Genomic DNA, 25446 nt, shown 5'->3' on the forward strand with positions numbered 1-25446 from the left:
AAATGTAATACTGTTTTTGAAGCCTCCATCCCTGATCTCTACTTCCTCCTCTATCCAAGAGAAAATTGCTGTCCAGAAATTGTTGGTTATCATTCCCCTTACTATTGTTGCACATTCACTTTTATTTAATGTTGTTATACATGTATATATTGCATAAAAGTAACAATAAATATCCAGTATTCTTTTCAAATGTTCAAAGCTTTGTATAAACATTTTTAAAGGCCAGATTAGTTTTTAAAAAGTCAAATTGATTTTCTAGAAAATGAAAAATACAGTAATTGACTATATAACTTACTAGAAAGGTTAAACAGCAGATTAGACATAGTTCAAGAAAGAATTATTAAAATGGAAAGAGAGATGAAGGAATTAGCTAAAATGCAGCAGAAAGATAAAAGGACAGAAAATACAAATGAGTGATTAAGAGAGGAAGAGAAAAGAAGGTCCAACATCATCTAGTGGGGGTTTTAGAGGGAGAAAGAGTACAAAGAAGAGGGAATCCTCTGAGTCAAGCAAAGAATATGAATCAAGGAGGGAATGATCAACTGTGTCAGATGCCACTGACAGATAAGTCAGATGAAAACTGTGAACTAAATTTTTGAATTTAGCAATGTGGAGTTCACTGGTGACCTTAATATTAGCAGATATAGTTGAGTGCTGCAGCTGAAAGCCTGAATAGAAAGGAGTTTTAGTTTTCTATTGCTGCATATCTCAAACTTAGCAGCTTCAACCAACATACATTTTATTGTCTCACAGTTTCTGTGGGTCAGGAGTCTGGGCACAGCTTAGCTGATCCTCAGTTCAGAGTCTCACAGGCTGCAATCAAGATGTTGGTTAAACTATGTTCTCATCTGGAGGCTTGACAAGAGAAGACTAAACTTTCAAGTTCATCAGGTTGTTGGAGAGTTCATCTAAATAGAAAAAAAAATATATATATATATATATATATAGTATATTGAAACACTGATAGTGTTTTTCCCTAGTAAACTTATTACAGTGGATTTCATTTTCTTCTTCATCATTTGTTTGCAAAATTTTCTGCATTAAGCTTGTATTACTTATCTCAAAAAATAATATTTAACAAGAAATCCAAATGATTCCCTTTTCCAATAAAAGTCCACATTATTAGATGAGCATGTACAGCTTTCTTCCTTAGCCCATCAATACTCCTAGTCTTGCAATTTACACTCTAGAAACACTGAACTACTTATGGTTTCAGTTTATAGTTCATCCTGCCACCTCCCATGCCACAATATGATGCTTTGTCACTTAGTAACTGTTTTCATGCTGTTTTTATACCTACCAGAACAACAACACCCCATGTCTTCTCATCCTTGAAGACTCACCTCATCCAGCACCTCCTTCAAGAAATCTTCCCTGACATCCTTTATTCCCTTTCCCTCCCCACCACAACCCAGCTAAGGTACCCCTCTTTTGATGTCTTAAAATAACTGCAACTCTCATTTCACAATTATTATAGAAGCTAATACACAATTATATCACATTATCTACTGTAGTTCAATTATAATTATCTTGTGTATTATTTATCTATTGCTGCATGACAAATAAACCCCAAAACATAGAGGATTAAAACAACATTTATTACTTCTTACAGTTTCTATAGATCAGAAAGGGTGGGGAGGAGTGGCTTAACTGGGTAGTTCTGACTTGGTCTCTCTTAAGCTGGCAATCAGGATGTCAGCTGCAGCTCCAGTCCTCTGAAGGCTTCCCCAGGACTGGGGAATCTGCTCCCAAGCTCTCTTATATAGCTTTTGGCAAGGAGACCTCTTCCTTGCTGGCTGTGGGTCAGAGGCTTCTGTTCCTCACCATGTGGGCCTGTCCATAGAACAACATGGCAGCAGGAAAAATTGAAGGGAGAGAGAGGCGGAAGCCACAGTGTCTTTTATAACCTAATCTTGCCTCCGAAGTAACATATCATCACATTTGTACTCTTTTGGTCACTGGTCACACAGACCAACCCTTGTACAATGTGGGAGGGGACCAAAAGGGCATGGATATCAGCAGGTGGGGATCACCGAGGGCACCTTGGAGATGGCTCTATCTCACCAGCCTGAATGAACTAGGCCTTGTGCTTCTTGGTACTCCCTAGCCCTGGCTTATTATCGTTCTGCATAATAATATGAAATACCAATAAGAATTATTTGCATCTTAGATGATCAGTAAGTGCTGATTAGCTTACTAACTCCTGCTACATAGGATGAGAGGCAATAAGAAAAGAATGTCTTAGCTCTCCAGGCTTCAGAAAACCATTCTGCAACAATGTAGGGTGTGGACAGATGAGTGGATGGATGGAAGGATGAAAAGTTGGAAAGAAAAAGAAATAGCATTTTCTCAGTCCTTCCTCTAACTTATCAAGAAACTTATTTTGCTTCCTTGTGTTTAAACTTTTCTGATTTTTCTCCCTCCATTCTTTAATATTTGTCTCATAGCAAACAAGATATTGAAAAATTTTCAAGTAATTCTTAGGAAAACTTCAGTATTTTTCTAAGTTGAACTAAGAAATTGACTTTTATTTTAATCTTTTGCTTGTGGAGTGAGTTGAGTTTTGAAATAACAATATTTAAAAAGCAAAGTTTGAGGAGTTGATTTCAACTTAAGGAGAGATAATCTTTGTTTCTTCAGATATCAGAAATGTCAGGCTTTTGTTACTATCTTTTAGCAGTGCTATTATTTTGAAGATGATATTTGTTCTATGTAGTTTGAATATACAGATGTCCTCTGCCTGAACCGTTCAGTAGAAACTAGGTGTAAAGTACAAGAAGCAAGCAAGAGAGGGTGAGAGAAAAAAAAATAAATCTCTTTATTATGGTGCATAAACCTTCAGTGTGAGGGAGCTTTGCAGCTGCACAAGGAGAAAAATGCATTCAAAAATATAATGCAAGTGTGAATAATCCTTTCTCGAATGCTGCTTGCAAACTGCTCCAGCTTTGTCAGGTGAACTTGAACCGGGCCATCAGATTTGCCCCCATTCCCATTGCACACTCTGTCTATCACCCCAGGGCATTCACCATCTTGACTGTTGTTTAAAGAGAACAAGCAATCCATCATTGAGCCAGGGAGTCACTTTCTCATAGAAAAGTAAAATCAGCATGTGACAGTACTCAGCCCTAGTGTTTTGCAGATTAAAATGATACATGGCGACTCACGTGTTACTAGGAGGATTAAGTCGGTTATCTTGTTCCATTGCCCAGACAAAAGAATTCCCCTCAAGCAGTAAGTGGGAGCTTTACAGAAGCTAAAATCATTGGGCTCAACTATACAGTGGTAAGACAGAGAATTTTACAAGAGAACAGAAAAAAAAAAATGTTATTTTACATCTAAGCACATTTTTTTTTCCCCTGCAGGAGATAGCACAAAGAAGAATCCATCCCAAAAGGGGAGCTGTAAAATCTTTGTACAAGTCTCTGCTGTTTGAGATGCCAATTTTATTACTAGAGATGGACACACAATTTATTGTCTGACTGCCTCTACAATTGATTTAAATATGGTGAAATAAATGAGCAGCCGTTGGCCCTAGGGCTGTTAGCTTCAGAAGAGTAGGTTACAAATCCTGCAGCTACAGTATCAAGTTATTAACACTGTTATTCCATTGTGTGATCTACATAGTAATAAAATTTTAAATGAATCTCATATAGAAATGAGCTCACAACGAAAGGCTAGGATACAGCCTTTAATTTACGATGCTGAGGCACATATTTATCATATTACAGAAAATATTTTTTATATAATTGAATCTCCAACTGTGTTATATTCATTTTCAAAAGTAATGTTCAAAAAGAAAAAGATAAGTATAAATATCAAAGTATTTAATTTTAAATTAAATAAATGCATAAAGTTTTGCCATTCAGACCTTACACTGGAAATGGCACAGGTTAAAGAGAAAGAATTGTTTTTGAGTTGGTTTTTGTGTTGTTGTTTGTTTGTTTGTTTTTTAGGTTCCCATGCATTTCAGGCAACATTGTTGTTAGAAAATTCTTACTATTTATTTTTCACTCATACTTTGCCACACCAAGTTCTTTCTTAAAGTACAAACCATTTTTCTAGACAAAAGGATTTCAAATCAAAGAATGCCCTATCTCTTTACTTTTAACTACATTTTCAAACATTACATACCTTAATCAGTTGTACATTCTCCAAGTATGCTGTAAAAATAAGAGACAGCACTGGAGTATCTGTTTTCTCTGCTAAGGACAGACACCAGATTTAACCTTCTTTTTCTACACAAATCACAAAAAGGAGAGAGACTGCTGAAACACTTTTGTTAAACATTTGACATGGTCTCTCCCAATAACAGAAGGACCCACAGCGACTGGCTTTGAAGGGCTATGTTCCCAACATGATTTCAATAGGGAACATTCTCTCTGGACTGAGCACCTGGATCATGGGCAATGTTCCCTCACGCAGGACAGCAGTCACTGAGCCACCTGCATCAGAGAGGACAGGAGATGAGGGACAGGAGCCTCTGGCCAGCTGTATCCTTCTCCAGCCTCTGGGGCACGCTCGTGCAGAGGAGCCAGACCAGGCCAGGCCAGGCCAGCACACAAGCATTCTCTGAGTGGCTGGCCCCTTTTCCCCACTATACACAAGTTAGCAGGATCCTTCCATGGGTACAGATAAAGATTAAGAGCAATGGACCCCGGAAGTCTTTGAAATGTGCCATGTGCCAAGACTCAAAACTATAAATTGTTCTGCCAGAGGCACCTGAAAATGTCTTAAGTCCTAGGACGTTGAGCCAAGTATTAAGGAAGATGATCTGAGATGGAGCTGGATATTAGAGAGGGCTCCACCATTCAGCATGATCTTGATAACCTGCCACAGAATCGACCTGACCTCATCCCCTCCTGCCTTGTTTCCTCCCTCCATCCCTGTGGCACAGTCTGCACTGTCTAAGCTGACCTGGAACACACACTCAACAAAAGGCTATCCCTAAGAATCTTTAGACAACCTATAACAGTGAATTAAACTTGGCATCTCTAAAACTCTGCATTGCCAAGTATTAGCTTTTATTACACTTAACTCTTGATTATGAGAGGGGAGTGGGGAAATGTAAAGAATCACAAGACTATTGTTTAAGATGCATCCTACTTAGGCCAATAACAAATTTTTGTTGCTAGTTAGTGGCTATGTAGTAGCTGATGATTGGGAAACAGACAGCTCCAAATTGTTCCAGATGCCGAGAGAAGGCCAAACTTTGTCATCAATAACTTAAAAATTAGATTGAGATACAGCTCCAGATGCATTAAGCACATTGGTCCTTTGGCATTTGTGAACTGCTTTACCTCCTTGTGCTAAAAATGCCATGCGCAGAACATCCACCAACAACAGTGCAGCTCACATGCTAAAAAGATGACTAAAAAATATACTTTAGGAAAGTTAGTGTTTTATAACAATCATTCCAGTTATCAATAAAATATTGTTTCCAGGAAGCATTTTATAAGTTGGCACAACTGACCCATGGAATGGCCAGGAGGGAGTAGAAACCTTTCTAAGTGATTTATTGATTTACTATAATGTTTTCCATTGGAAAGATTAATGATATATTCCACTTTGCTGAAAATTACTTCTCTTTTGCTCCTGCAAAATAATCCTAGAGTTAGTTTCTCTTTCAGACCCTGATAAAATTATATTTCTTACAAAAAGACTGAGAGAGCTACAGGCATCTAACCCTGAACTCAAAGTGTGATCTTTAAAGAAATACACTCACTTTTTTTTTTTGAGAAAACTGTTTAAAAATCCAGACTGTGAAAGGCTGTTTCTCAGTGAGAAAGGTCACTCTGAGTGCAGTGTCCACAACATTAACGAGAAATGACCCTTGTCATCACTCTCAGCATGGGAGACAGAAGAAACAAATGAAAAGACACACCCAAAAGATGGTTTCTAGAACAGGCCACTTGGATAATAGATGAGACACTGTGCTCGTGGATCACAGGGGCCTCCAGAGGCTTTGTTCCCACTGTGTATTATGGTGTGCTGGGTGGCTTCGCAATGACAAAACTACGGGAACTTCAGAGTCTCAAGCCATCTCAAAGTGATGAAAATGTTGTCTAACTTCAAAGGTTAAGAATACTTCCTCAGTAACATGTTTCCAGTTTTAACGTTGTATTCTCTTGATGACACATTCTTTCCCATGCAATCTTTTAGGGGAATAAATCAAGTGAAATATTTTTGTCCTATAATGGCCACACAGTATTCCTCCCTGTTATGTAGCTGTTGGTGAGAAGGACTTTGCTAAGCAGAATGAGCTTTGTTCTTGCCACAGCAAAGAAAGAGTTAAATTCCAGACCCAGCGGATCCCCCGCCAGCACAGATGTAGAGGATAAGAATGGGTGCTCACTTTTCTCCCTATATTACCCAAATGCCTCTTTTGTGCCCTATCCCCATCTTCTACACTCTCCTCTTTCTCACTTTCTAAGGAGAAAAAATTGAAATTTAGAAACAAAGATTTCTGACACTCTGAAGTAATTCACAGGGCTTCACTCACTTTCAGGTCTTTCCTTTTCAGGGCAATAGTTTTTAAACTCAGCTGGTGCTTAGGTCCTCGCTAGTTCCACTGCAGTCACTCTCACTAGGCCTCCTTGAAGTGGAGTGTCCGGTGAAATTAGACAGGAATAGTCCCAGCTCTGCTGCTTACTAGCAGAATGGCACTGAGCAAGTTGCCTGGCCTCTTTAGAGCCTTGGAGTGTCCATATGTAAAACGGGTATAAAAATCCCTACCTGGGTTTTGCTGTGAGAATTAGAGGTAATGCCTATGAGGGACTTAGCACAGTGGCTGGCACTCTTTGGTGTTCAAATATAGGGTTTTTGTCTCTACTAAAAATACAAAAATTAGCCACGTATGGTGGCACATGCCTGTAATCCCAGCTACTTGGGGGGCTGAGGCAGGAGAATCTCCTGAACCCGGGAGACGGAGGTTACAGTGAGCCAAGATCACACCACTGCATTCCAACCTGGACAACAGAGCGAGACTCCACCTCAAACAAAACAAAACAAATATAGGATTTTATTGTCATTATTACTCCAACTGTTTTTCCAATGTAGTCCTGATGAATTCATTTACCCAGTCCCACTCTCACCAACTGTGGCAACCAAGATTAGTTAACTGCATGTGAACCCAGAATCTCCCCCAGACAGAGGGAGCAACCTTGGACCTAGGGAGAAGCCATTTCTGATCAGGGTAGGGAGTGGGAAGTGCAAATAATAACAGTAACAATAACAATTATGATAAATTATGTTTATGTGGTTATTTACTGGTGCTTGTACATCATTATTATATCATCCTGAAATAGTCTTTAAATTGCTGTTTTTGTAAGTCAAAATAGTCTAATATTGGTAAATTCATCTGGCTTGACCTAAATAATACTCAAACGTAATTCTGTCATTCCATATCTCTCCAATCTCATCTCCAGGTAGTTCCATATCCTCCCAGCCATATGTGACTGCAATTCCCCAGATATGATGTGACTTCCCACAAATGTCTTCCAAAGCCCTTCCCTGTACCTGGTATATTCACTCCTACATTCCCCAGAACATTCTATCCTCCCTCCCCTGGAAACTATTACTTGTCCTTCAAGTGTCATCTCTCCAGGAAGACCTTCTCTGACTCTTCCACTACTCCCCTCTAGTAACACTAACACACACACACACACACAGGCTCCATTACACCATCACAGACCTTTACAGTAGGACCTCAATTGCACAGTAATTACTTGTTTATGTCTCTGCCTCCCCCCATTAGATTATGAGCACGTGAAAGCAGAGATTGTGAGTTCATTTTGGCAGCCCCAGTGCCTAGCCTGGCACTTGGTTGTTAATAAGGCCTTGCTGAATGAAAGAATTAAATCATTAAAAATCGCAAGATTAATTAAGAGTGTGGTTTTATGATTGACCCATTGTGGCATAACTCTTAGTGTTATACAGTATTTAACATTGTGCCTTGAATATAGCACGTGTTCCATAAATGTTTGTGAACTGAATGAATGAATGATGGCAGGTGAAAAATCTCTTAATTAGATCCAGAGGGTCCTCTTTATTTGTAAAATCCAAATAAGAAAGGCGTTCTCAGACACTGAAAGAAGCTATGCTGACATCTTTGTCTTACAAAAGACTCATCTGAATGATAATGAGTGTGGAAAATGGATTAGCTCCTGGGCGGACAGGGTTTTTTGTTGTTGTTGTTTGTTTATTTGCTTTTGTTTTTTGTGTCAGTGAAAAAGTAAAAATGCTTGAGTGCTCTATCATTTAGGGAGATTCAGCCCATCTTCTTTTCTATGATTTTGATTTTAGTGCTGATTTAATTAAGAAAATTAAACCATTTGTGGTACATGAATAAAACTGGTGAAAAATAATGGTTACCAGTATTTTATTATTGTTGATTTTTATCACTATTATATATCTGTAAACCAGATAATGCTGGAGAAATTAATTGCCATCTGTTCTTAGACTGAAGGAATAGGGCATCATTATCTCCAGGAGTACTCTACTACCGTGTGACCAAATGTACTGATAATCCAATTTTTTAAGATCAGTAAATGTTTTTAACCTATATTATATGTATTATTACATGATATGCTTCAGATAAAGCATGAATTACTTTTAAAACAAGTGATAAAGAGGGCCTAATTTAGTGATTCTGGCTCAGAAACCAGGTGTTTTAAGTGCATTGAGAAGGGTATTCTTCAAGTTCCATGAATTAAAGAGTGTGGTTCCTCCTTTATCCAGAGCAACTAACGATTATTGAGACTCCAAGATTAAAGGCACATCATGAAACTAAAACAGGCATTTAAACTTCCTGTGCCAAAATGCTGCCTTTGTTTCCCGTTTCTTTCCTGATTAATCTCAGGATCATTCTTCATTACTACTACCCAAAGGATAAAAGATGATTAATAGTATCAACTTCAAAAGTTTTGTGAGAGTTAGAAAGAGCACATGTAACATTGTTAGGATGGTACCTGGCACAGAGTAAATGTTTCATCAGTGGTTGTTGTTGCTATTTTTTTATCATTATTTATCCACCATATTATCATCCTTTAAACCAAAGCTGAGTTAGAGTTAGCAATATTAGTTGTGTTTTCCACTTGAGCTAAGATTAGTTCCTAGATGAATGCCAGTTGCTTTAATTCTCACTTACTGATAGAATCTGCTTTCTGTATCACTAACCTCCACACTTGAGTATTCAAGTTTTGTTTCATAGTGTTGCCTCCATGCTTTCTGTGATCGGTCTCTGCTATAAGTCCACTCAACATCATTAATCTTTCATCCTGATTATGAAAATGTGGTTTTCCAAAAGTATTTGTACTGATAACACATGGTCACAAAATTATTTACATTAAGGGTTGCAGCCTCACACAGCTCCAGAGAGTCCCATTCACTTGAAATCAACGCGCATTAGTGATCTATTGCTGCCTAACAAATTACCAGACATTTAGCAGCTTAAAACAATACCTGCTCATTATCTCACGTTCTATAGGTCAGAAATCCCGGATGGTATGACTGGGACCTCAGCTCAGGGTATCACAGGGCTAAAATCAATCTGTCAGCTGGTTATGTTCTCTTCTGGAGCTTGGGATCATCTTCCAATCTCATTCCTGTTGGTAAAATTCAGTTCCTTGTGGTTGTAGAACGGAGGTGGCTGTTTCCTTGTTGGCTGTTAGCTGGGTTTGCCCTCAGCTACTTGTAGCCACTCTGTGGTCCTTGTACGGAACCTGTCCAGCATCAAGGCCAAGAACAGCACACTAAATCCTTCTCATGCTTCAGATTTCTCTGACTTCTCCTGCTTCCAGTCATAGAAAACTTTCTGCTTTAAAAGGGGTCAACTAATTGAGTCAGGCCCACCTGGACAATCCCCACATTTTAAAGTGAACTGACTTTCGACTGGGCGTGTTGGCTTACACACGTAATCCTAGCACTTTGAGGAGGATGAGACAGGCAGATCACTTGAGGTCAGGAGTTCAAGCCCAGCCTTGGCAACATGGTGAAACCTCGTCTTTACTAGAAATACAAAAATTAGCCAGCAGTGGTGGTTCGCGCCTGTAATCCCAGCTACTCGAGAGGCTGAGGCATGAGAATCTCTTGAACCCAGTAGGCAGAGGTTGCAGTGAGCTGAGATCACACTACTGCACTCCAGCCTGAGCAACAAAGAGAGACTCTGTCTTAATTAATTAATTAACTCATTAATTAACTTATTCATTAATTAATTAAGTTAAGGTAACTGACTTGGGACTTTATGTGTTCAAAATTCCTTTACAGCAGTACCTGCATTACTGTTTGAACAACCAAGAGATAAGAATCTTGGGGGAAGGCATCTTTAGAGCGTTGCCTACCACATAATGTGAGTTCGATGTGCTCCTGGTTCTGAGATGCTGGGTTTCAAACACGTTTTAAGGTTTTTAGATGCAAGGAACACAGGCTTGTTTAAGGAAAGTTAAATAGGATACACATGATACAAGAGGTAGTCTCACAGTTCCGAGTCCAGTGGGGACGGTGGGAGCAATGACAATCTGAGACGGTAGGAGCGGTTGTGTGAAGATGGGAGTTTCACAGAGGAAATGACATATACCTGATAATCACAGGGCCTTCACACCCCTTCCTGTCAGGGGCCAAGACATTCCATACACCAAGCTTGGGTGATGAGGAATTTGAAATCCCACCTATCTCCTTGGATTCTGATCCCTCATTGGCTGTTTCAGATGTGGTTGACCACTTTGATGACCTGGCAGACCCTTCCTCTTCACAGAATGGCAGTTTTTCAGCCCAGTATGGGGTCCAGACATTGAACATACCTCGGGGTATGACCCATGGCTTGATGGAGCAGGGCAGGGATCCCCATTGGAGGCTTGATCATGGACTTGGACTACTCTATAGGAACTCAGTATAGTGCCAACCCACCTGTTATAATTGATGTACCAACGACAGACATGACATCTGACTTGATGGGGCATAGCCAGTTGACCACCACTGATCAGTCAGAACTGAGTTTCCAACTGGGTTTGAGCTCAGGGGGTGGCACCATCTTGCCACCTGCCCAGTCACCTGAAGATCATCTTTCAACCACCCCTTCACCTATTAGTTCACTTCACGAGGATGGTGTTGAAGATTTCCGGAGGCAACTTCCCAGCCAGAAGACAGTGGTGGTGGAAGCAGGGAAAAAGCAGAAGGTCCCAAAGAAGAGAAAAAAGAAAGATCCTAATAAACATCAGAAACCAGTTTCAGCATATGCTTTATTCTTTCATGATACACAGGCTGCCATCAAGGGACAGAATCCTAATGCCACTTTTGGTGAGGTTTCAAAAATTGTGGCCTCCATGTGGGATAGTCTTGGAGAGAAGCAAAAACAGGTATATAAGAGGAAAACTGAAGCTGCCAAGAAAGAGTATCTGAAGGCATTGACTGCTTACAAAGATAACCAAGAGTGTCAGGTCACTGTGGAAACAGTGGAATTGGATCCAGCACCACCATCACAAACTCCTTCTCCATCTCCTATGGCTACTGTTGACCCAGTATCTCCAGTATCAGCTTCAGTAGAGCCCCCTGCCCTGTCCCCATCCACTGTTAACTCCACCCTTTCATCCTATGTGGCAAACCAGGCATCTTCAGGAGTTGGGGGTCAGCCCAATATCACCAAGTTGATTATTACCAAATAAACGTTGCCCTCTTCCATTACTATGTCTGAAGGAGGGATGGTTACTGTTATCCCAGCCACAGTGGTGACCTCCCAGGGGCTCCAACTAGGCCAAACCAGTACAGCTACTCTCCAGCCCAGTCAACAAGCCCAGATTGTCACTTGGTCAGTGTTGCAGGCAGCAGCAGCTGCTGCTGCTTCTATGCAACAGCCTCCACCCCAACTACAGCCCCCTCCATTACAACAGACGCCACAGCCTCCGACTCAGCAGCAAGTTACCATTCCACAGCAGCCTCCTCCACTCCAGGCCATGAAATAGCCTCCACCTCAGAAAGTTCGAATCAATTTATAGCAACAGCTATCTCCTCTGCAGATCAAGAGTGTGTCTCTACCCACTTTGAAAGTGCAGACTACCTTAGTCCCACCAACTGTGGATAGTCCTGAGCAGCCTATGAACAGGAGCCCTGAGGCCCATACAGTGGAGGCAACTTCTCCTGAGACTATCTGTGAGATGATCACAGATGTAGTTCCTGAGGTTTAGTCCTCTTCTCCGATAGATGTTGAATTGGTGAGTAGGTCTCCTGTGGCACTCTCACCCCAGCTTCGATGTTTGAGTTCTGGTTGTGAGAACACTTCCATTGTGAGTAAGGACTGGAACAATGAATACCGCAGCAATGAGTGTGTGGTGAAGCACTGCAGGGATGTATTCTTGGTCTGGGTAGCCTCTAGAAATTCAAACACAGTGGTGTTTGTGAAATAGTCCTTCCTGTTCTCCAAGCCAGCGAAGAGTTATCTGCTGGGAACATGTCCAAGAGCCTGTTTTTGAAACACAAGCTGGGCTTCTGGTAGTGCCTGATCACAACCCATGATGGCTGTTCATGTTTCCCCCCATTTTCTCCCTTCAGCAGAGGCCAGGTTATGGAGCAGGGCCACTGAACTTGCTGTAATCTGGAGATGCTTTTTACTTTCAACCACAAGTAGAAATAACAGTGGTAATAGCAGATGAAAGGGTGAAAGGAGTATGGGCAAGCAAAGCATAGAGATGGTAGGGGTGGTGGTGGGGTTGAAGAAACTTGTTAGTATAATTGTCATAGGACTTGCCTAAAATATTAAAATGATGGGAGTGTAGTCAGCTTTGAGCCTAGGGGGAAGAAAAAGAAAAAGAAATGGTCCCACATGAAAATCCAAGACCAGAAACAAACGGAACCTCACAGCAGGAGCTAGTGAATCCTTGCCCTGGTGATTTGCCATTAACAAAATTTATGAAGTCTTCTTGATTGTATTCTTTCTATATTTCAAGTTTAAATTTCTAGAGTTCTGCTTTCATTTAGGATGTAAAACATCATAAGAGAAATGACTCTCACCCTAGCAATTGGAAAAAGACAGGAAATCCACAAACTTTTCATGAGCCCACTGAAGAGCTAAGGTTACTGGCCAACCAAATAAATTAAATTCCAAAAAATTACAAGCCGCTTCAATGACAGAGAGGACATGCAAACAAACTCTTGCCATTGGCAGAGCACAGAAAAAAGAGACGACCACCATATAAGTCAGTTAGAAGAAATCAGCTGAAAGTTTAGTAGATTCTTAAAAGCCAGTTGTGGACTAAAGTATCAGTTTGAAATAACTGAGAGTCCAAGACACAAGATGATTTTGCCCTAATTTACTAGCTCGTTTTCACTGCCCTCCACTGGAGGCTCATGAGAAAATCTAGAGATGAATAGGCATGCAGGAGGTCATCAGTGGTACAGGCACAGAGAAAATTTTCAGTTGCCCCTGCGGGAGAGATATGAACTCCACCCAGCTACGTGGATCCTTCTGTCATAGAAAGAAAAAACCTGAAATGACTGGAGGTAAGGCAAGAATTTTGTTGCTTCTAGTTGATGACTAGAAGCAAAGGTCCTCTGGCCCTGGGAAATAGCAGGGAAAACTCTTGGACTCAGGATCCTGCACTGGTATAAAGAGAAGTGTGCTACTTCTGGGAACAGGCAGGAAACTGTTTTCTATCCATGGCCCAATGACCCACAGATTAGAGTTCAACAGGCACTGGGAGAAAGGGTAGGCAAGAAACACTGATGAGGCTTCATTTCTGAGACCCAGGCATGCAAGTCTGCCTAAAATTGAAACTATGTTAGGAAAATAAAAATTCTCTCTTCCCGTGATAAACCTAGTCCACAATAACAAGCAATAGTATTTTACCACTGAAGAAGGATAAAGAATAAGGAAACAGATTCCACTCCCCGCCCCAACCACCACCATCATAGTATGGATATGGAAGGAGCACAGAAAGCTGAGGATAGAGCAGGAACAATGAGAAAAAACAAAACAAAGATGAAAACCTCCACTATCCAAGGCCTGCCCCACTCTAAGCACAAAGAAGCATCGGCCCACCACTGAAGAAATTCAGAGCTAGCACTGCAATGAAGATAATGAGAGCAACAATAAAACCCAAACCTAGTGCATGTCTGCCTAGACTAACTCAATGCCCAACATAACAGCCAAGCAAAAGAAAATGCATGTCCATTTCCAGGTGTAAATATTCTTTATCTCAGCTTTTATCATTCTTCCACAAAGGATGTCTAGCATTCACTCAAATGATAGGAGACTTTAAGAGCATGCAAAAACAACCCATTGTCAAGAGATAAAGCAATTGACAGAACCAGACTCAGAGATGACCCAGATGTTGAGAGTATCATACAGAGATTTTAAAATCACACTGATTAATTTTGAAATTTAATAGAAAATGTGGACAGTATGCATGAACAGACAGGGAGTTCAGTAAAGACACAAACTATTTTTAAAAGAGTCAAATGGGAATGCTTGAAATAAATGAACACACATACATACATAATACCAACAGTGAAGATTTCACTATATGTGCTTACCAGTAGGCTGAACACAGCTCAGAAAAGATTTGGTGAATTTGAAAATAGATCAGTACAAGGCAGAAAACTAACAAAGATATTTGGGGCCTGAACTCTACATTTGACCTTATGGGCCTAACAGACATCTATAGAACTCTCCAACTAAAAACAACAGAGTATACATTCTTCTCATCTGCATATGGCACATGATCTAAAATTGACCACATAATCGCCATAAAACAACCCTCAGAAAACTAAAACAACAAATCAAAATCATGCCAAACACACTCTTAGAACATGGTACAATAAAAAATAGAAATGAATTCTAAGAAAATAACTCAAAACTATACAATTACATGGAAATTAACTGATCTTCTACTGAATGACCTTTGTGTGAACAATGAAATTAAGGCAGAAATCATTAAATTCTTTGAAACTAATTAGAACAAAGATACAACATACCAGAATCTCTGGGACACAGCCAAAGTAGTGTTAAGAGGGAAGTTAATAGCACTAAACACCCACATCAAAAAGTTAGGAAGATATGAAATTAACAACCTAACATCATACCTAGAGAAACTAGAGAAACAAGAGCAAACCAACTCCAAAACTAGCAGAAGGCAAGAAGTAACCAAAATGAGAGCTGAACTGAAGGAAATTGAGATGTGAAAAATCATACAAAAGACCAATGAATCTGGGAGTTTCATATTTGAAAGGATAAATAAGATTCACAGACCACTAGCTAGACTAATAAAGAAAAAAGAGACGAGATCCAAATAAACACAATCAGAAATGAAAAAGGGGACATTACCACTGACCCCACAGAAATACAAAAAAAAAAAAAATTTTCGGAGACTACTATAAACACCTCTATCACAAACTAGAAAAACCTAGAAGAAATGGATAAATTCCTGGAAACATACAACCTCCGAAAATCAAACCAGGAAAAAATTGAATCCCTGGACAGACCAATAATAAGTTCCAAAATTGAATCAGTAATAAAAGGCCTACCAACCAGAAAAAGCTCACCACATGAATTCATACCCACATTTTTCCAGATGTATAAAGAAGAGCATATACCATTCCTACTGAAACTATTTCAAAAAATTAAGGATGAGGGATTCCTTCCTAACTCATTCTCTGAAACTAGCATCATCCTGATACCAAAACCTGGCAGAGACACAACAGCGAAAAAGAAAACCTCAGGCCACTATCCTTGATGAATATACATGCAAAAATCCTCAACAAAATATCAGCAAACTGAATGCAGCACCATATAAAACCTAAGCCGCCACAATCAAGGGGGGTTTATCCCTGGGATGCAAACTTGGTTTAATGTATGTAAATCAATAAATATGATTCTTTTCATAAACAGAACTAAAAACAAAAATCACATGATTATCTCAATCGATGCAGAAAAGACTTTCAATAAAATTCAACATCCCTTCAAGTTAAAAACCCTCAAAGAACTAAGCATTGAAGGTAGTAAATGGTAAAAGTAGTAAAAGCCATCTGTGACAAACCCACAGCCAATATCATACGGAATGGGCAAAAGCTGAAAGCATTCCTCTTGAGAATTGCAATAAGACAAGGATGCCCACTCTCACCACTCCTATTCAACATAGTACTAGAAGTACTAGCCGACATAATCTGGCAAGAGAAAGAAAAAGAAGGCATCCAAATAGAAAGAGAGGAAGTCAAAAAATCCGTGTTTGGAGACAATATGCTTCTATATATAGAAAATCCCATAGTCTGTGCCCAAAGGCTCCTAGATCTAATAAACAACTTCAGCAAAGTTTCAGGATACAAAGTCAATGTATAAAAATCCAGAGCATTTTATACACCACCAGTGTGCAAGATGATAGACAAATCAATAACACAATCCCATCCACAATAGCCACAAAAAGAATGAAATACCTAGGAATACAGCTAACCAGTCAAAGTTCTCTACAACGAGAATTACAAAACACTGCTCAAAAAAGTCGGAGAAGACACAAACAAATGGAAAAACATTCCATGGTCATGGATAGGAAGAATCAATATTGTTAAAATGGCAATATTGCCCAAAGCAATTTACAGATTCAATGCTATTCCTATCGAACTACTAGTGACATTCTTCACATAACTTGAAAAAACTATTTTTAAATTCATATGGAACCAAAAGAGAGCTCAAATAGCCAAGGCAATTCTAAACAAAAAGAAAAAGTCTGGAGGCATCACATTACCTGCCTTCAAACTATACTACAAGGCTACAGTAACCAAAACAGCATGGTACTGATATAAAAACAGATACATAGACCAATGGAATAGAAAAGAAAACCTAGAAATAAAGCTGCACCCCTACAACCATTTGATCTTGAACAAAGTTTACAAAAGCAAGCAATGAAGAAAACTCCTAATATGGTTTGGCTCTGTATCCCCACCCAAATCTCACCTTGAATTATAATAATCCCTACGTGTCAAGCACAGGACAGGTGGAGATAACTGAATCATGGGGTGGTTTCTCTCATGCTGTTCTCCTGATAGTGACTGAGTTCTCACAAGATCTGATGGTTTTATAAGGGGCTTCACCCTTTGTTCTGCACTCATTCTCTCTCTGGCTGCCCTGTGAAGAGGTACCTTCTGCCACGATTGTAAGTTTCCTGAGACCTCCCCAGCCATGCTGAACTATGAGTCAATTAAACCTCTTTTCTTTATAAATTACCTAGTTTCAAGTACATCTTTATTAGCAGCATGAGAAAAAAATTAATACAACTCCCAATTTGATAAACGATGGTGAGACAACTTATTAGCCATATGCAGAAGGTTGAAGCTGGACCCCCTTCTTACACCATACAAAATTCAATTCAAGATGGATTAAAGACTTAAATGTAAAACCTAAAACTATATATATAAAAAAAAAACCCTGCTAGATAACCTAGAAAATACCATTCTGGACATCAGCCTTGGCAAAGATTTCATGACAAAGGCTCCAAAAGTAATTGCAACAAAAACAAAAAATTACAAATGGGACCAAATAAAACTAAAGAGCTTTAATACAGGAAAATAAACTATCAACAGAGTAAACAACCTACAAAGTGGAAGAACGTATTTGCAAACTATGCTTCTGATAAAGGTCTAATACCCAGAATCTATAAGGAACTTAAACAAATTTACCAGTCATTAAAAAAACAAACAACCCCATGAAAAAGTGGGCAAGGGACATGAACAGACACTTTTCTTTTTTTTTTTTTTTTTTTGAGATGGAGTCTCACTCTGTCGCCCAGGCTGGAGTGCAGTGGCGCGATCTCGGCTCACTGCAAGCTCCGCCTCCCAGGTTTACGCCATTCTCCTGCCTCAGCCTCCCGAGTAGCTGGGACTACAGGCGCCCGCAATCTCGCCCAGCTAGTTTTTTGTATTTTTTTAGTAGAGACGGGGTTTCACCCTGTAGACCAGGATGGTCTCGATCTCCTGACCTCGTGATCCACCCGTCTCGGCCTCCCAAAGTGCTGGGATTACAGGCTTGAGCCACCGCGCCCGGCTGAACAGACACTTTTCAAAATAAGACATACACATGGTCGACAAACATATTAAAAAAATGCTCAACATCACTAATCGTTAGAGAAATGCAAATCAAAAACCACAATGAGATACTGTAAGATGGTGTAAGATACCAGTCGCAATAGCTATTATAAAAAAGTAAAAAAAAAACAGATGCTGGAAAGCTTCCAGAGAAAAGGGAATGCTTATACACTGCTGGTGGGAATGTAAGTTAGTTAAGTAGTTGTGAAAGCAGTGTGGTAATTTCTCAAAGATCTTAAAAAGAAGTACCATTTGAACCAGCAATTCCATTATTGGGTATATACCCCTCCAAAATATAAATTGTTCTACCATAAAGACACATGTACATATATGCTCATCCCATGTGTGTTCACAATACATATATATATGTGTGCTCACCTATATATATGTTCACATGTACATATATGCTCATCCCAGTACTGTTCACAATAGCAAAGACATGAAGCCAACTTAGGTGCCCATCAGTGGTGGATGAGATAAAGAAAATACATATGTGGAATACTATGCAGCCATAACAAAGAATGAGATCATGTTCTTTGCAGCAACATGGATGGAGCTGGAGGCCATAACCCAAGTAAACTAACACAGGAACAGAAAACCAAATACCCCATATTCTCACTTCTAAGTGAGAGCTAAATATTGAGTACACATGGACACACAGAAGGCAACAACAGACATGGCACCTACTTGAGAGTGCAAGGTGGGAAGAGGGATTACCTGTTGGATACTATGCCTATTACCTGGCTGATGAAATAATCTATACACCAAACCCCTGTGACATGCAACTTATTTATATAATAAACCTGCACATATACCTCTGAACCTAAAATAAATTTTTTTTAAATAAATATGATCTTAGGATGGCTTTTTTTATTACACTTTAAATTCTAGGGTACATATCTTAAGATGGCTTTTACAGCACAAAAGAACATACTCATTTCGTCCAAACATGGTAGTATTTTAATGACATGTTGAACTTTTTTTTTTTTTTTTGAACTAGATGAGAGTTTCATTAGACTCTAACTAAAAACAGAGAGGTGTGATTACCATCTGCAGCCAGTTTCCCCATCACAATAGTCATGTAACAAACCAAGGCAATGTCGGTCTTGAGCCAGACTCACAGAGTCCCCTGGCCCTGGCCCTGGCCCTGGCCCTGGCCTCAGTACAGAGTCTCTGCATTGCTGCTCCGGGGCCGTTTGATCTTCTCGATATTTTTCAGGATCATGTCATGTAGAGTGACATATTGATTCCTCAGCTCTGATATGATGAGCCGAAGGCTGATATATTCTTTCTCATCAATCTCTGTCATGGTGCGGCGATAGTCCTCCACATGGGGATATTTAGCTATTTTAGAAACTAATTTGGCTCTTGTAATATAATATCTAGAAATCTGGTCCAGATAAGATGCAGCTTCACTCTCAGCAGTTCTTAGCTCTGCAACTGTTTCCTCCTGAATGGACACCCCAAAGTTGTTTCCATCTTCTATCCTGGGAATCAGGAGCTGTACCCGCATTTTGACTGTGTTACATTTCTCAATCAACAGCCGGATCTCAGGTTTCACTTTCTCAATAATGTCCACCAGCTGCTGGTTAACATTTTTATTTTGTTCATTTTTTATTAATTCTTCTTAGCATTAGAAAGAGTCTTTTGTTTCTTTCCTTTGTTTCGTTCACCAGTCTATATATTTTTTAATTTATTGTATTGCTTTCCATTTCTCAACTGAAAAGTAACTAATGTGGAAATGAAATTTTATCTGTTCTGTGCAAGGTTGTAATCCTTATACAGAGGATGAAAGTTATAGTTCTTGGTATATGATAGGTGCTTACTAAATATTTGTCAAATAAAAAATAGATCAACAAATATTATTTAAACTGGAATGTAAAGAGCCAAAAGAGTTTTAAAAAAGAATAAGAGCTTCCAAAATCTGCATAGCAATATTAAAATAACTAAACATGTGTAATTGGATTACCAGAAGAAGAAAAGATAGAGAATGGAGCAGAGGAAATATTTAAAGAGATAAATTCTGAGAATTTTCCAAAATTAACAAAAGACAAAAATTCACAGATCTAACAAACATAGAAAATCTCCCCAAAATATAAATATCAAAAGAAGCCACACCTAGACATATCATAGCCAAACTGCTGAAACCAAATACTAAGACAAAATCTTCACCGTAGCCACGCATGGAAACAGGGTAGGGTGGAGGAGATATAACTTACAGAGGAAAAAAGACAAAAACCACGAAAGACCTCTTGTCAGCAACTATAAATTAGGAAACAGTGGCGTGATTTAAAGCACTAGGTGCGTGGAGGGGAGGGAGAGTTAACTTAATGTACTAGGGTTCCCTACAGGGACAGGACTAAATTGTATATATATGCAATGCTGTGTGGAAAACCATATATATAATATGGTTTTATATATATGTGTCTCCAAACACACACATAAAAGAGAGTTTCTTAAGTATTAACTTACATGATTACAAGGTCCCACAATAGGCCATCTGCAAGCTGAGGAGCAAGGGGAACCAGTCTCAAAACTGAAGAACTTGGGGTCCAATGTTTGAGGGCAGGAAGCATCCAACATGGGAGAAAGATGTAGCCTGGGAGGCTAGGCCAGTCTCTCCTTTTCACATTTTTCTGCCTGCTTTATAGTCACTGGCAGCTGATTAGATTGTGCCCACCAGATTAAGGGTGGATCTGCCTTTCCCAGCCCACTGACTTTAATGTTAATTTCTTTTGGTAACACCCTCACAGACACACTCAGGATCAATACTTTGTATCCTTCAATCCAAACAAGTTGACACTCAGTATTAACCATCGCAAGTCCACCCCTTGTCAATTTGAACCCATACACATCTCCTGAGATCATACATAATCTTCAAATAAAGACAATAATAAGGTCATAACTATGCCATTGTACAACCGGAAACATACCAATCCCCACCCTAAATACTATTACATAAGGTTAACAATACATAAATGCTAATATGAAATCAATAAATCTTATGTCACATGATAAAGGAAAAAGAAACAAAATAAGGATATTTTCCTAGTACACGCGTATACATGCACAAACATGTTTTTAGCAAAAGAAGGAGTACTCGTGACAATTACAGTCCCCATTTCTGCAGCTGGTCATGTGGTCATAGCTGGTATTGATGACAACCTTCTTCTACTGCCCTTTCTGTATTCCCTTTGCCTTCAACAAGCACCTCAACAGGTAGTAGTTTTTTTCCTGGTGGAATGACCCAAACCTTCATTCCTGAGGGGTCTGGGCCATTTGTAGTCCTGCCTGGATTGGGCTGTTGTAGTTTCCCATTGACCTTAATCACAGGGCATGGTAATACTAAGAGATGCCCTAGTGGATCTCCTGCATTGTATGCATACTCTTTCTTACCTCCATTGTGGAGTAGTAGACTGATTTCATCTTGATAGTCCTCATCAATTACTCCAGCCAACACTGTAACTCTCTTCTTAGCCTGTTTGACTTAAAGGTAGGAGGAGCGCAAAGTGTCCAGGTGGCAATCTTAATTTCCAGTTTAATGGAATCGTTGTTGTGTCTCCTGGTGGCAGGATTCCTCCCTCTGGAAGTAAGACCTCTAGGCTAGCGGAACGTAATGTCATGGGAACAGGAAGCAAAAATTTTGCTAGTGGATCACTAGGGGTTATGGTGAGTGGTGCCACTTTCACTTCCACCCCTTGATTCCTGGACCCATGAATTCTGGCTATGGTAGAAAAAGTACCATATATTGGATGCTGATTCAGAGCATACATGGCCTCTGGAGAACTTTGCCCCAGCCCTGTAAAGTATTGTCACCTAGTTGGCACTGTAGTTGTGACTTCAAAAGGCCACTCCACCGTTCTATCAATCCAGCTGCTTCAGGATGATGGGGAACATGATAAGACCAGTGAATTCCATGAGCATGAGCCCACTGCCACACTTCTTTAGCCATAAAGTGAGTGTCTTGGTCAGAGGCAATGCTGTGTGGAATACCATGATGGTGGATCAGGCATTCTGTGAGTCCATGGATGGTAGTCTTGGCAGAAGCATTGTGTTCAGGATAGGCAAACCCATATCCTGGGTAAGCGTCTATCCCAGTGACGGATAAACAAACCTCTGCCCTTTCCATGATGGAAGAGGTCCAATATACTTGACCTGCCACCGGGTAGATGGCTGATCACTCTGAGGAATGGTGCCATATCGAGGTCTCAGTGTTGGTCTCTGCTGAGGCAAATTGAGCACTCAGCAATGGCAATAGCCAGGTCAGCCTTGGTGAGTGGAAGCCCATGTTGCTGAGCCCATGCATAACCATCCATCCCTGCCACCATGGCTGCTTTGTTCATGGGCCCATTGGGCAACAACAGGGGTGACTGGGGAAAGAGGTAGAGTGGTATCCACAGAACGGGTCATCCTATGTACTTGATTATTAAAATCCTCCTCTGCTGAGGTCACCTGTTGGTGAGCACTCACGTGGGATACAAATATCTTCAGTTTTTGACCACTTAGAAAGGTCCATCCATGTACCCCTTCCCCAAATGTCTTTGTCACCAATTTTTTAATCATGCTTCTTCCAACCCTGATCATCCAGCCAAACCATTGGCTATAGCCCATGAATCAGTATATTATTGCACATCTGGCCATTTGGTGCACTGCTCAAAGTTCTGCCCCCTGGGAAGATTTCCCTTCACTGCTGTCCTTCAGGGATGTCCTAGAATGGGGCTGTAATGCTCCAGCTATCCACTTTCAGGTGGTGCCTGCATATTGTGCAGAACCATCTGTGAAGCAGGCCCTAGTCTTCTCTTCCTCTGTCAACTGATCATAGGGAACTCCCCATGAGGCCATTGGTGCAGGGTGGGGAAGAGAAGGCAGGAGTGGAGACCACAGTCATTTGAGTCACTTCCTCTTGTAACTTACTTGTGCCTTCAGGACCTGCTCAAGCCCGATCATGTATATACCACTTCCATTTGATGATGGAATGATGCTCAGCACAACCTACTTTATGGCTAGATGGGTGAGAAAGCATCCAGTTCATGATAGGCAGTTCAGGTCACATGGTGACTTGATGACCCATAGTCAAATGTTCAGTTTTCACCAAAGCCCAGTAACAGGCCAAGAGCTGTCTCTCAAAAGGAGAGTAGTTATCTACAGAAGATGGCAGGGCCTTGCTCCAAAATTCTAGAGGCCTCCACTGTGATTCCCCTATGGGGTCCTACCAAAGGCTCCAAACAGCATCCCTATCTGCCACTACCACCTCAAGCTCCATTGGATCTGCTGGGTCGTATGGCCCAAGTGGCAGAGCAGCTTGCTTAGCAGCCTGGAGCTGTTGCAGAATCTTCTCTTGTTCTGGACCCCACTCAAAACTGGCAGCCTTTTGGGTCGCCTGATAAATGGGTTGGAGTAACACATCCAGATGAAAAATGTGTTGCCTCCAAAATCCAAATGGGCCCACTAGGCATTGTGCCTCTTTCTTGGTTGTACAAGGGTCAAATGCAGCAACTTATCATTCACCTTAGAAAGAATATTTTGACAAGCCGACACCACTGGACCCCACACCACTGGACCCCCTTTTACTGAGGTAGAAGGTCCCTGAATTTTAGTTGGATTGTTTCCCATCTTCTGACACATAATGTCTCACCAATAAGTCCAGTGTATTTGCTACTTCTTGCTCACTGGATCCAATCAGCATAATGTCATCAATGTAATGAACTAGAGTGATACCTTGTGAAAGCAAAAAGTGATCAAGGTCTCTCTGAATAAGATTATGACACAAAGCAGGAGAGTTGATATACCCCTGAAGTAGGACAGTAAAGGCGTATTGCTGGCCTTGCCAGCTGAAGGCAAATTGCTTCTGGTGGGCCTTACAAACAGGAATGGAGAAAAAGGCATTCGTCAAGTCAATGGCTGCAGGGTAGGTACCAGAAGATGTGTTAATTTGCTCAAGCAATGAAACAGCAGCTGCAATTGGAGTCACCTCTTGGTTAAGCTTATGATAATCCACTGTCATTCTCCAAGATCCATCTGTTTTCTGCACAGGCCAAATGGGAGAGTTGAACAGGGATGTGGTGGGAATTACCACCCCTGCATCTTTCAAGTCCTTGATAGTGGAACTAATTTCCAGTCTCTCTAGGGATGCAATATTGTTTTTGATTTACTATTTTTCTAGGTAGAGGCAGTTTTAGTGGCCTCCATTTGGCCTTTTCCACCATAATAGCCCTCACCCTACTAGTCAGGGAGCCAATTTGGGGGTTCTGCCAGCTGCTAAGTATGTCTATGCCAATTAGGCATTCTGGCAGTGGGGATACGACCATAGGATGAGTCCAGGCATCCACTGGACCCACAGTAAGTTGGACCAGAACTAAAACTCCATTAATTACCTGACCTCCATAAGCCCCTATTTTACTGGAGGACCACCGTGACATTTTGGGTGACTCTATACATAGTACTTTTGACCATATGTAGAGAACCAAGGAACATAGTGAAGCTGGTTGGTTGCTCCTAAGTTCAGTGGACAAAGTGATGAAAGAAAACGATGAACTCAGGGATTCTGTCTCCCAGCTTCAGAAGCAGATATTGAGCCTCAAATCTACTAAGGTTGCCCTGAGTGAGAGTCTTATCTTCTGTAGAGAAAGAGCTGAAATTGTGGAAAAACAGACACAAGCTCTTATCATTCAAGTGATTGACTTTTGTATAATGAACATGTATCCTTTGCTTTCACTAAATTAAATTATTAGTTCTAGTAGCTTTTTGTAGATTCCTTAAAATTTTACATATAGATAATCATGTTTTCAGTGAATTAGTTTCACTTCTTTTTCCCAATCTTTAGCCCTTTATTTATATCAGGCTGGTGCAAAAGTAAATGCAGTTATTGTCATTATTTTTAATTACTCATAATGGCAAAACCTGCAATTATTTTTGCACCAACCTAACATTTCTTGCCATATAGCACTGGCTAGGAACTCCGATACAACATTGAATGGAAGTGATGAGAGAAAACATCCCCGCTTTATTCCAAAACTTAGAGGAAAATCATACAGTCTTTCACCACTAACTATAATAGCTGTAGTTTTTTTGTAGATATCCTTTATCTGATTGCCAAAATAATTTTCTTCTACTCCTAGTTTGCTGGGAGCATTCATAATGAATTAATGTTGGCTTTTATCAAATTATTATTTAATGCCCATTGTGAGCAAATGAATTTTCTTTTTTAGTTTGTTAATATGATTAATTATATTAGTTAATATTTAAATGTTGAACCAACTTTGCGTTCTTGGAATAAAACTTATTTGTCTTGAAGATTTTATATATGTATTATTAGATTCAACTTACCAAAATCTTGGTAAGCTGTTTTCAGTCAATATTTAACAGAAGTATTTGTCCTTTTATTTA

The 25446-nt window shown here is 40.1% G+C and overlaps 2 pseudogenes across 1 annotated transcript; one reads left to right on the forward strand and one right to left on the reverse strand.

Annotated features, from left to right (window-relative positions):
- The first annotated feature begins 6255 nt into the window (after positions 1–6255).
- LOC111547858 lies at positions 6256–12439 on the forward strand (annotated as a pseudogene).
- Positions 12440–19059: 6620 nt separating this feature from the next.
- LOC113224977 lies at positions 19060–19645 on the reverse strand (annotated as a pseudogene). Its single transcript, XR_004228870.1, has one exon. The product of XR_004228870.1 is annotated as a proteasome activator complex subunit 3 pseudogene (transcript).
- Between the last annotated feature and the right edge of the window lie 5801 nt (positions 19646–25446).

Source organism: Piliocolobus tephrosceles, chromosome 3, assembly GCF_002776525.5.
Source record: "Piliocolobus tephrosceles isolate RC106 chromosome 3, ASM277652v3, whole genome shotgun sequence".
Taxonomy (NCBI): domain Eukaryota; kingdom Metazoa; phylum Chordata; class Mammalia; order Primates; family Cercopithecidae; genus Piliocolobus; species Piliocolobus tephrosceles.